Genomic DNA, 12,390 nt, shown 5'->3' with positions numbered 1-12,390 from the left:
CCACTGGTTAATTGTCCTCACTGTCAGGAAGTTTGATCTCTTTGATCAGTTTCCAACCATTGTTTCTCGTCCTTCCCTCTGGTGCTTTGCAGAATAGTTTGAACCCCTCTTCCTTGTGGCAGCCCCTCAAATACTGGAACGCTGCTATCATGTCTCCCCTGTTTCTTCTTTTCTTTAGACTAGCCAAACCCAAGTCCCGCAGTCGTTCTTCGTAGGTTTTAGTCTCCAGGCCTTGGATCCTCTTAGTTGCTCTTCTCTGAACTATTTCCAAGGTCTCAACATCCTTTTTGTAGTAAGGTGACCAAAATTGGCTGCAGTATTCCAGGTGTGCTCTTACTAGGGCTTTATAAAGCGGTACTAATACTTCGCGTGATCTTGATTCTATGCCTCTGGAGGATGGAGAGGAGCCTCATTGCAAACGGCCTTGAGGAACCAGCGAGCACCATTGGAAACAGAGAGTAAATGAGCAGAGAATAAATGCTTGCATGTGAGAATGTGGAGGGACAGACAGGCAGCATTTGATGGAAAGGGTGCACCCTGCAGGCGCATGACCTCGACTCTGTTGGACTGGCTTTCTTATATCAAAAGCGGTTTGCATTTTGAAAAAGCAACTGGACTGAATTTTTTTATTTTTAAGGAAAAAAAGAAGACTTAAAAAATAAAATAAAATCCACTTTTGATACAACTGTGAGCTGGATAACTGAGAACGTTTCTAGTCGGGCTCTCTCTTTTTTTTCCTCACATTCAGTCACTTTTTCAGCGTTTCAAAGAGAGGCTTGTATAGGTACGGTGGCTGCCTTTGCAACTGAGCTACAGGCAGTCCTTGACTTACGACGCTTTATTTAGTGACCGTTTGAAGTCACAACAGCGTCGAAAAAAAGTGACCTATGACTATTTTTCACACTAATGGCCAGTGTAGCATCACTCTGCGTGTAGGATTTACCTTCGGATGCCTGACAATTGGTTCATAGTTATGATGGGGTCACATGATCCCCTTTTGTGATGAGCAAAGCCAATGGGGAAGCCAGATTCACTTAACAACGGCATTACTAATTTAACAATTGCGGCGATTCATTTAACCACTGTGGCAAGGAAAGTTGTAAAATGGGGCAAAATTCACTTAACATCCTTCTCACTTAGTTACAGAAATTCGGGGCTCAGTTGAAATCGTAAGTCGAGGACCACCTGTATTTAATCTTGATCAGTACTCCTAGCTGTCAAAATGTACCTTCTTTCAGTGGCCTCAACTTTCTAAAGGATTCAGACAGGCTGGACCCTTTGGGTCTGGATGGCGACTTATGGGTCATGCATGCTGGACCCTTTGGGTCTGGATGGCGACTTATGGGTCATGCATGCTGGACCCTTTGGGTCTGGATGGCGACTTATGGGTCATGCATGCTGGACCCTTTGGGTCTGGATGGCGACTTATGGGTCATGCATGCTGGACCCTTTGGGTCTGGATGGCGACTTATGGGTCGTGCAGGCTGGACCTTTTGGGTCTGGATGGCGACTTACAGGTCCAACCCTGTCTTAGGTGCTGCTGGATTCTGAATGTGTATCTTTCCCCCGGACTGCTGGGTTGTCTTCCTCGGAGTGTGTGCCTTTCTGTGGAGTCCCCATGTTGTCTGCTGTGCGTGGTGTGCTCCCTTTGAGTATTTGTCTGGCTGGGGAAGGGGGGGGGGAACCGACTTGTGTTCAGCGTGGAAGGCCATTCCTCCACCTTCCAGCTAAACGTGGGAAGGCCAAGTGCTCCCATTAGAAATCTTTTAAAAAGCGCCATGATTTCTGCCTCCATGGTCGCTTGCACACCTTTACCTGCCCTTCTCCATTCTTTCTCATTCCTCTTGCACGCCAGCATCTTCTCTCCATGTCCCCCCCCCTCCATTGTGAGTGTCCTTCATCCCAGCTAACACGCATGGGGGAACCTTCCGCCTCGCCTCACTCCCCCCCCCCCTTGCACGGCTTCTGTTTCCATCTGATTTCTCTCTGCCAATCTCTTCTTCTATTTCTTCTTTCTCTTCTTCTTCTTCTTCTTCTCTCTCTCTCTCTCTTTCTGACAATTAATTAAATAATTAACGGAGAGACGTAATGAATGCTAGCTGGTAATTAACTCCTGTTGTACTAATAGTATACTAATTAAAGACTGTGTTGATTGTTCCTACTAACTGCCATTTCTGTGTCTGAACTTTTAAGTTTGTCTGAGGAGACTGCCCCAGGTTGTTTTTTTTTTTTTAACTCGGACCTCAGCTTCCTTTTCCTCTTCCTCTTCCTCTTCCTCCTCCTCTTCCTCTTCCTCTTCCTCTTCCTGCTTCACTCCCCTTCCGAGGGCAAATGTGGGACACGCATAAACGGCTCTCAAAGGGAGCCTTGTGAAACGTGACCAAAGCAGACGAAGGGCATACAGGCAGTCCTCAACTTACAACAATTCACTCAGGGACCGCTTGAACTTACGACGGCCCTGAAAAAAGCGACTTACGGCCATTTTTTCTCCCTTACGACCGTTGCAACGTCTCCGTAGTCCTGCGATTTACATTTGGATGCTGGACAACCGGTTCACGTTTACGACGGTCGCCGGGGTCGCGTGATCCCCTTTTGTGACCTTCCGACAAGCCAGATTCCACTTAACGTCCGTGTTATTAATTTAACAGCTGCAGGGATTCCCTGAACAAATACGTGGCGTGGGAAGTCGTAAAATGGGACAAGGCTCCCTTAACAAATTTCTCCCTTAGCAACGTACATTCTGGGCTTAACTGTGGTCATAAGCTGAGGACTACCTCTATTTCTAGCCCAGGGGAAGGAGCCCCAAGGATTTTTGGTCCAAGCCCCCTCCCAGATGGAAATGGCTTGGACCTCATCCCTGGAAGGCGTATTTTTCCCTGGATGGCTGGGCCGGAAGGCGAGAAAGGGGACACTTTTTCGCTCCCTTTTCTGCTTGCACCAGACACAGACCCTTTCCATGCTCAGTCCAAAAGATTAGCATTGATTCCCAGGCAGGACAGAGCTTTGTGCTCAAGCTTGGGGGGGGGGGCAAAATTAAAATGAGAAATTAAGACTCCAGGGTGGCTTCTGGGACAGATTCTCCAATAAGGGCACTTCAAGCGAGAGAGACAATCCTTGTCCTAAAACTCTCCATTTCTCCCCTCTAGAAAGACGGGGGGCTGCCTTCTTCCAACGCAGCAGCTGCAGCTGCGTTTGCCCCACATGTTTGTTTGTTTGAAGCTTAGGAATCTTCGCTTGTCTCTTCTGGCTTTGCCCCTCAGGCAAATTCAGCCCCCTTTGAATGAGATTCGGATCCACGAACTGGAGGGTTTCCTGCTGGTGGGGCATTCGCGCCCAGCGGTCACTAGATTTGGTCACCAAGAAATCGGTGTCCGCCATACCTGGTCTAGCCCTTCTCGTCTAGAGAGAGAGAGAAAGTTAGCATCTGTTCCTTCCCCTGGAGTTCAGGAGGAACCAGGTAGATTGGAAGGGACTTTAGAGATCACGTAGACCGGTGGATCTCCAACCTTGGCAACTTATGGACTTCAGCTCTGTGGAATTCTGGGAGTTGAAGCCCACAAGTCGTAAAGTTGCCAAGATTGAAGACCCCCGACGGACGTAGACTTAACTTTTCTGCCCAGGGCAGGACTCCCAGCCCTTGCCTGCTATGGAAACCAGCCCTCCCCCTCCCAGCTGTCCCAGTCATTTTCTCTTCCCCCCCTCCCCCACCCCTCTGCCTTCCAACCTCGTTTGCATGTTGAATTGACTAATTACTAATGAGACCCTCCCTCCCTGCCCCCTTTTTCTCTTCCATCCTCCCCTTCCTTCATTGCTTTGATTGGGAAGAACACCCCCCCCCCCTTGAAGTTTTCCAACAGGCTCAGCTCCCCCACCAACGGGTGTGCCCCTTTCTTGGTTTTGCCCACACAGCCAAAAAAAAAAAAAAAAAAAACCCCACAAAACGAAACCCACAAAATTGCAATGAGACATGTGCGCACGGTTTCTTTCCCTCTCTTTTTTATTTTCCGAAGCTTTCTCTGTTCTGCACAAGCCTTGATGGTTCAGATATAGATAGATAGATAGATAGATAGATAGATAGATAGATAGATAGATAGATAGATAGATAGATCTCCTCCCAAACAAATGGATGATTGAATTGAATTGAATTGCTGAGATTTTGGTCCAGGCTGCTCAGCACTGCCCACTGCTGGAGGATTTGGTTGAGTGCACGCTTCCCTCGAAGACAGGCGATTGAAGACCTGCTCCAAAATGTTAATTTTGGTGTATCCATGTGTCTTGTGTGCTAAACCTTTTTGATCTGTCAAATATCCGAAGGGGGACGGGACTCGGGATCAGCTTCCTGGCTGGATCGGTCTGTAATCCTCGCCTTTCGCGGCCTAACAACGGTGCCTTGATAGGATCTTGCGCATGACGGCACAGATCATTTGAGAATGACGTCCTCATCCTTGCGGAAAAGACACGCATCCTGGAAGGAAACCGAACACCGACGCTCAATGTTTCTACCCCAGATTTTGAGTTGAAAACGAAAAAAAAAAAAGTGAAAGGATGAATAAGAAGAACAGCATTTAAGGGGATCTTGGCATTCGTCTTCGCTGTTCCTGTTTTGAAATACCTAATGCAAACGTAGCTTTTTCTAAGGTAGCCTTTTCGTGTTTTGGAAGGAAAACCAGCCATGGGGAAAAAAAAAATGGAGTCAGCTTGTGAAGACCCTCCCTCAAAAGATCAGACCCAGGAGGGTTGGTGAGCAACGGGAAAAGTGAAAATTTTTAAAGACATGTGGTTAAACACTGACGCTACCTCTGGTACTAATAAATGTGGCCAAGATTCAAGACTTTAGTTCCCAGGAGCTCACAAATGGAACTCAAAGATATCTTTTCAGCAGAATAATATGCATGGGAAATTATTTAGATTTTCTGCAGTGAAGTAAGTGGGTTCCAGAAATTCCGAACAATTCGGGGCAGATCACCCAGGATTGTCCCAATAGATCCTACCTCCAGTATCCTGTTTTCAGCAGTAATCCTCCAGGTGTTTATTGGAGAAAGCAACGTTTACTAAGTAAGCAAAACATTCAGGGTTCTTATAGCATGCTAAGAGGGGCACAAACCCCTATTAGGTTCAGACAGTGTAAACCAGGGATAGGGAACCTTAGCTCTTTTATGACCCGTGGACTTCAACTCCCAGAATTCCTGAGCCAGCCATGCTGAGGGGAAAGGGAGAGGTTTCCAAGCTGAGCCAGGCTGGCTCAGGAATTCTGGGGTTGAAGTCCACGAGTCATGAAGGGCCAAAGTTTCTCTCACGCTGGCTCAGGAATTCTGGGAGTTGAAGTCCACGAGTCATGAGGGGGCCAAAGTTTCCCTCACGCTGGCTCAGGAATTCTGGGACTTGAAGTCCACGAGTCAGAGGGGGCCATAGTTCCCCCATGCTGGCTCAGGAATTCTGGGAGTTGAAGTCCACGAGTCATCAAAGAGCCAAGGTTGCCTACCCCTGTGGTAAGGCCTGGTCTTCCAGGGTTGAAAGATTAAATTTAGTTTTCCCGTGAAAAATGCCAGATTGGACTAGATGGAGACCACCAACATGGATACAGGCCGTCCTCAACGTATGACCATTTCTTTAATGACCGTTTGAAGTTACGGCGACACCGAAAAATGTGACTTGCGATCGGTCCTCGTCGTTACAACCGTCGCAGCATTCCCCATAGTCGTGTGATCAAAACTGGGGTTGCTTGGTAACTGGCCTATGTTTACAAACAGTCGCACTCTCCCAAAGTCACAGGTGGGATGGCCGTTTGTGACCGGGCCGGCTGGCTTCCCACAAATGAAACCGGCGAGGAAAGCCGCTTTCGCTTAACGACCACACGATTCACTTAACGACTGCCGTGATTCGCTTAAGAACCGTGTCTCTGAAGGTCGTAAAATTGGATGCAACTCACTTAGCAATGGAAATCCTGCTCCCAGGTCTGATGGTAAGTCAGGGAGCGCCTGATATTTCCCAAATGCGACTTTAGGAGTTTTTCATTTACCTAGAAACTCTCCCCCCCCCCCCCCCAGCACCCCTTGAACCTGGCGCCTTTGCAGCTGTTTTTGAATTCTCGGCCAGCTGTTGGCTTTGCAAGTGGTGCAGAACTATAATTCCGGCTCACCCAGAAAGCGCCAGGTCGGCCTGCCTCCCCCCCCCCCGGCGGGGAAGCCCCTCCTTTTCAGTGGCATTGCATGACTGCAAAAAGGGGCAGAAGACTTTGCATGGGGGAAGCTCTCCTTTGGCCTCTATCTATATATGCTGGATTCAGAGATGCTGTTAGCACAGCCCCCAGTATATTTAAAAGGCAATTAATGCAAAGTGGAACACATCAACGCCTTCCCTGTTTGCGAACTGTCAAGAAATGGGAAATGGAAACACACAGGCAGGTCAGTTCAAAAGTTGTGCAGGTTTTTATATTTCACTAGAGCGTGTCATATCAAGCAGTCTTTTGGGAAGGACAGCGCTGTCCTGGCCAGTCCTGGGATTTGGGTCAGACCGTCTTTGAGCGAGACATCTCAAAGCCAGGGATTAGATTGGGAGGATAAGGCGAGAGTGAGAAGAACCAACGGTGGAACTCCTTGCCTCCAGAAGTTCTGGGTGTTCCATCACTGGAGGTTTTTACGAAGAGACTGGGCAGCCTTTTGTCTGAAATGGTCTAGGGTCTCCTGCTTGAGCAGGGGGTTGGACTAGAAGACCTCCAAGGTCCCTTCCAACTCTGTGAGTCTGCAAGGGTCTCCTGCTTGGACAGGGGTTGGACTAGAAGACCTCTAAGGTCCCTTCCAACTCTGTTGTTCTGTAAAGCTGAGGTGGACAAATTCCATGTCGCTGCCAAGGTAATCCACAGACCTGTCCATGAAGCCACCAGTAATTATATTGACTCAAAGGGGGCTTTTACTAATTGTGTCAAGCTTGTGTGAGGAAAACCACAGCCCTGCAAACTTTCCAGGACTAACAAGAATATTATTGGAGAAATGTCTGGGCAGTTGTTCAAATGCGTAGTGTGACACAGGAGCCTCTACATTTGTTAGCATTAAGATACAGGTAGGTAGATAACATAGGATAGAGACAGACAGACAGACAGACAGACAGATAGATGATGGATGATAGGTGGATAGATAGATAGAAGGTAGGTAGGTAGATAGCTAGATGGATGGATAGATAGATAGATAGATAGATAGATAGATAGATAGATAGATAGATAGATAGATAGATAAGGTAAGTAGGTAGGTGGGTGGGTAGATAGATAGAGAGATGATGGATGATAGGTGGATAGATAGATACATAGAGTAGGTAGATGATAGATGATAGATAGGTAGATAGATAGATAGATAGATAAGGTAAGTAGGTGGGTGGGTGGGTAGGTAAATATAGATAGATAGAGATAGATAATGGATAGATAGATGATGGATGATAGGTGGATAAATAGATAGAGTAGGTAGATGATAGATGATAGGTAGGTAGGTAGGTAGGTAGGTAGGTAGGTAGATAGATAGATAGATAGATAGATAGATAGATAGATAGATAGATAGACAGACAGATAGATGATGGATGATAGGTGGATAGATAGATAAGGTAAGTAGGTAGGTGGGTGGGTGGGTGGATAGGTAGATAGATAGATGATAGGTAGATAGATAGATAGATAGATAGATAGATAGATAGATAAGGTAGGTAGGTGGGTGGGTGGGTGGGTGGATAAGTAGATGTAGATAGAGATAGATAGATGGATGATAGGTGGATAGATAGATAGATAGATAGATAGATAGATAGATAGATGATGGCTAGGTGGATAGATAGATACATAGAGTAGGTAGATGATAGATAGATAGATAGATAGATAGATAGATAGATAGATAGATAGATAGAGTAGGTAGATGATAGATGATAGATAGATAGATAAAGTAAGTAGGTAGGTGGGTGGGTGGGGTGGGTAGGTAGATAGATAGAGATAGATGGATAGATAGATGATGGATGATAGGTGGATAAATAGATATAGGTAGATGATAGATGATAGGTAGGTAGGTAGGTAGGTAGGTAGGTAGATAGATAGATAGATAGATAGATAGATAGATAGATAGATGATAGGTGGATAGATAAAGTAAGTAGGTAGGTGGGTTTATGTAGATAGATGATAGATAGATAGATAGATAGATAGATAGATAGATAGATAGATAGATAGATAGATAGATAGATAGATAGATAGATAGAGTAGGCAGGTAGATGATAGATAGGTAGATAGATAGATAGATAGATAGATAGATGGATAGATAGAGTAGGCAGGTAGATGATAGATGATAGGTAGATAGATAGATAGATAGATAGATAGATAGATAGATAGATAGATAGGGTGGGTAGGTGGGTGGGTGGGTGGGTGGATGGGTAAGTAGATAGATATAGATAGAGATAGATAGATAGATGGATGATAGGTGGATGGATAGATAGATAGATAGATAGATAGATAGATAGATAGATAGATAGATAGATAGATGATATGATATATATATTTCCCAAGATACTTAACTCTGGTGACCGAATTGACCCCTTTTCTGGGTTGGTATCTCTTCACCGGTTTTCATGACCTCCTAAGCCACAAAAACATCCATTTCAGAGTTCTAAAATTCGAAAGGACTTTTGAGGTCCTCTATTCCACCCTCTGCTCAGTGTAATAATCAAATTAAAACATCCCAAATGATTAGTTTGCTTGAAGACATCTTATGAAGGGGATCTCCTCTATCTTCCTAACGTTTGTTGTTCTAACATTTACTCACGCTTTTCTGCTTCGGGCCAGTGCAGCCTCTTTTTCTGCAATGTCCTGTAAGAATAACAGAGTTGGAAGGGACCTTGGAGGTCTTCTAGTCCAACCCCCTACTCAAGCAGGAGACCCTATCCCATTTCAAACAAATGGATGTCCAGCCTCCAGCGATGGAGCACCCACCACCTCTGGTGGCAAGCCGTTCCAGTGGTTAATTGTTACTCTTGCTTCGGAAGTTTCTCCTTAGTTCTAAGTTGCTTCTCTCCTTGATTTGTTTCCGTGGTCCTGGAAGTGCTCCACAGGGCCAACTCCTCCGGTTTCTTCCCACAGGGGCTTGGTTTCTGGCCACTTGCTTGTCCTGGTGACCTAACTCTAAACCTCTTTCCAGTTGTCTCCGAATCTTTCCAAAAGTTTGATGCTTGGATCACGATACAGAATTCAAGCTGAGCTCCGACCAATGCAAAAGAAAGCAGAAAACTCTTCTTTTAATTGAAACACAATGCATCTGCTGACACTTTCAATTATCTTTGTCTTCTTGCCAGCCCATCAGCTCAAGTTGTAGGCGACTAACATTCCAAAATCATTTTTACAAGTACAACTCTCTAGCCGTCTCTTTCCTCAGCCTAAACCTCTCCCTTAAGAGTCCTTGTTTCCTAAGTGAAGCCGGTTAAATGCACAGTGTTGCATTTGTCTCGGTTAAATATTATTTTTTGAGCGCTATTTCCATCTTCAGGCATAGTAGCATTCCCTTCCGTTGTCTGTAGCGAGAAAGCTACAGACAAGTCCAAAAAGCAGATTGGTGGGATCCACTGAACCAACCTGGAATGGCTCAACTAGCCAGAATAAAAGTTCCTCCCAGTACAACAGTTGGTTCTGCTGATATAACTGAACTGGGTCCTGACTCAAGATGTCAAATTTGCAGAGGGACCTTGAAGAACATCCTGGAATTGCAGCGACATGCACAGTTCTTGGCTCTCCATATTTATTTCTAAGTGCCATACGAGGTGCTGGCTGTCACCATCCAAGCCCTACATGGCACGGGATCAGACTATGTTGCAGGCACCCCTCGCCTTGAGGGCATCTGCCTGTTTCATTGGGCCAGAAAGGGGTGTGTGTTCAAAATCCCCTCGCTCAGATGTTATCATCTATTCTAGTGGGACCTAAGAAGCGGTCCTTCTCTAGGGCAACCCCTGCCTTGGGAAACCCCCTCCCTGGCCCCCAAGCAGGGACCCAACCAGGCCGAATATTGATGTGCAAAAGAGCATTTCCCTTTTGGATGCTGGGAGTTGTTTGAAGTTTTTATTCTGGCTTTGTGATCCAAGCAGGGTTATGGCAGAAACGATGGGTGGCCATGTAAGTGAGATAGATAGATAGATAGATAGATAGATAGATAGATAGATAGATAGATAGATAGATAGATAGATAGATAGACAGACAGACAGACAGACAGACAGACAGAGATGATAGAAAAATAGGTGATAGATAGATAGATAGATAGATAGATAGATAAATAGATAGATAGATAGATAGATAGATAGATAGATAGAAAATAGGTGATATAGATAGATAGATAGATAGATATAGATAGATATAGAGATAGATAGATAGATAGATAGATAGATAGATAGATAGATAGATAGATAGACAGATAGATAGATAGACAGATAGACAGACAGAGGCAGATAGATAGATGATAGAAAAAGGTGATAGATAGATAGATAGATAGATAGATGGATAGTGACAGAGAGACAGACAGACAGACAGATAGACAGAGCTACAGAGAGAGAGAGAGAGAGAGAGAGGGAGAGAGAGAGAGATGATATACATAATACAAACAGAGATATAGAGATCGAGATAGATAGACAGCATAGAGAAGATAGAGGATAGATGGACAAGATAGATAGACAAATAATTTGGATGGATGGATAATGTTAGAGTACCTGAAGACAACGTACTTGACCAATTCCCTTGGCTCCAGCCTGTGTATTTATATTTAATTTATGCAACTTGGGCACCACCTAAGTCCAAACCGACTCTGGGCAGCAGCCAATAAATCAAAAGACAATGAAAATTCAGCACAATACTGATAAAAGAATACGGACGTGGGAATTGCCAGTGCTGACAACCTTCCCAAGCCACCAAGAACATCCGAAACGATCTCTAGGAATCGGCCTTTAAACAGGTGGCTAACCTTGGAGTTTTTTTAAAGCCTGCTGTGAGCGCCTTCCCAAAATGGCCACCACGGTGGAGGAGGCCCGGCCTTGGATCCTCCCTTTTGTGAAAGTGAATTCACGTGGCGGTTCTCCAGCATTCCTTCTAAGCTTCTCAACCACGCTCTCTGCAGTCCAGCTAACTATTTCTTCTCCTGGGTTAGTCGGGCATGTTGCCCACCCGCTCTCAGGACTCAACAACCCATCCATGGCTTCTAGGCCCCATTTCTGCAAATAAACCACGATGCAAAAGGCTGGCACTTGGCCTGTTTGCAAAGTTATTTTTTTAAAAAAATAAAAAATGGATAGGTTCAGAGGTTAGCAACTTCCCACCAGCATCACGATCACTAGAGTTTGCGTTCTTGACTCTACAGTTATGGCTGACACCCATCTTCTCTTGCAAAGGACCAAACGACAAAGAAAACACAGAATGAGGGGCGGGCAGACGCCGGATTTCCACCCCCTCCGTCCTAAACCTGGCTTAACAAATGGCAGCTCCAGCATTTGCGAAACTATCTGACGCCCCCCAAAAAAACAAGCGATGGGGCTGGTCTGGTTTCCAGGACTGATCGAAGGGAGAATTGGGTTCCTGCCAGATGCCGAGGTTCAGACGAACCAAGCGTTCCTCCGAGCCTAGCGTGTTGTGTGAACCCACGCGCCCAAAGAGTCCCGACAGCAGAACACCAGGAACTTCAAGTCAAAGCAACTGTTCTTCTGCCAGAGCAGGTGGAAGCGCCCTTCCTGCCTCGTCTGGGGTTCACCTGCTCCCCAAATTTGGATTTCTTCCCTCCAGCTTGGCACGCTGCTCCCCAAACAGCCGCGGAAAAGGGCAGCCCTGGGTTGGCAGAGCCAACCTGCAGCTCGCTGGAGCATCGGGGAATGGGTGTGCTGAGAGTGGAGCGTGGGGGTGGGTCGGTTGCATAGTATAGTCCAGGGGTAGGCAACCTTGGCTCTTTTATGACTCGTGGACTTCAACTCCCAGAATTCCTGAGCCAGCCACGCTGAGGGGAAAGGGAACGGTTTCCAAGCTGAGCCATGCTGGCTCAGGAATTCTGGGAGTTGAAGTCCACAAGTCATGAAGGGGCCATAGTTTTCCCATGCTGGCTTAGGAATTCTGGGAGTTGAAGTCCACGAGTCATGAGGGGGCCAAAGTTTCCCTCATGCTGGCTCAGGAATTCTGGGAGTTGGAAGTCCACCAGTCATAAAGCAGCCTAGGCCTAGGCCAGAGTGAGGCAACCTCGCTCTTTTAGGTCTCGTGGACTTCAACTCCCAGAATTCCTGAGCCAGCATGAGGGAAACTTTGGCTCCCTCATGACTCGTGGACTTCAACTCCCAGAATTCCTGAGCCAGCGTGGCTCAGCTTGGAAACCTCTCCCTTTCCCCTCAGCATGGCTGGCTCAGGAATTCTGGGAG

At 46.2% G+C, this 12,390-nt stretch overlaps 1 protein-coding gene across 21 annotated transcripts in view; it reads left to right on the top strand.

The window, feature by feature from the left end:
* NRXN2 (neurexin 2) overlaps nt 1-12,390 on the top strand; it is a 336,186-nt gene that overhangs the window by 141,441 nt on the left and 182,355 nt on the right. The gene's annotated exons all lie outside the window — the stretch shown is intronic.

This window comes from Crotalus tigris, unplaced genomic scaffold (genome assembly GCF_016545835.1).
Source record: "Crotalus tigris isolate CLP2741 ecotype Arizona unplaced genomic scaffold, ASM1654583v1 scf7180000020245.1906669, whole genome shotgun sequence".
NCBI lineage: Eukaryota > Metazoa > Chordata > Lepidosauria > Squamata > Viperidae > Crotalus > Crotalus tigris.
This window is presented reverse-complemented; position numbering and strand designations above follow the sequence as displayed.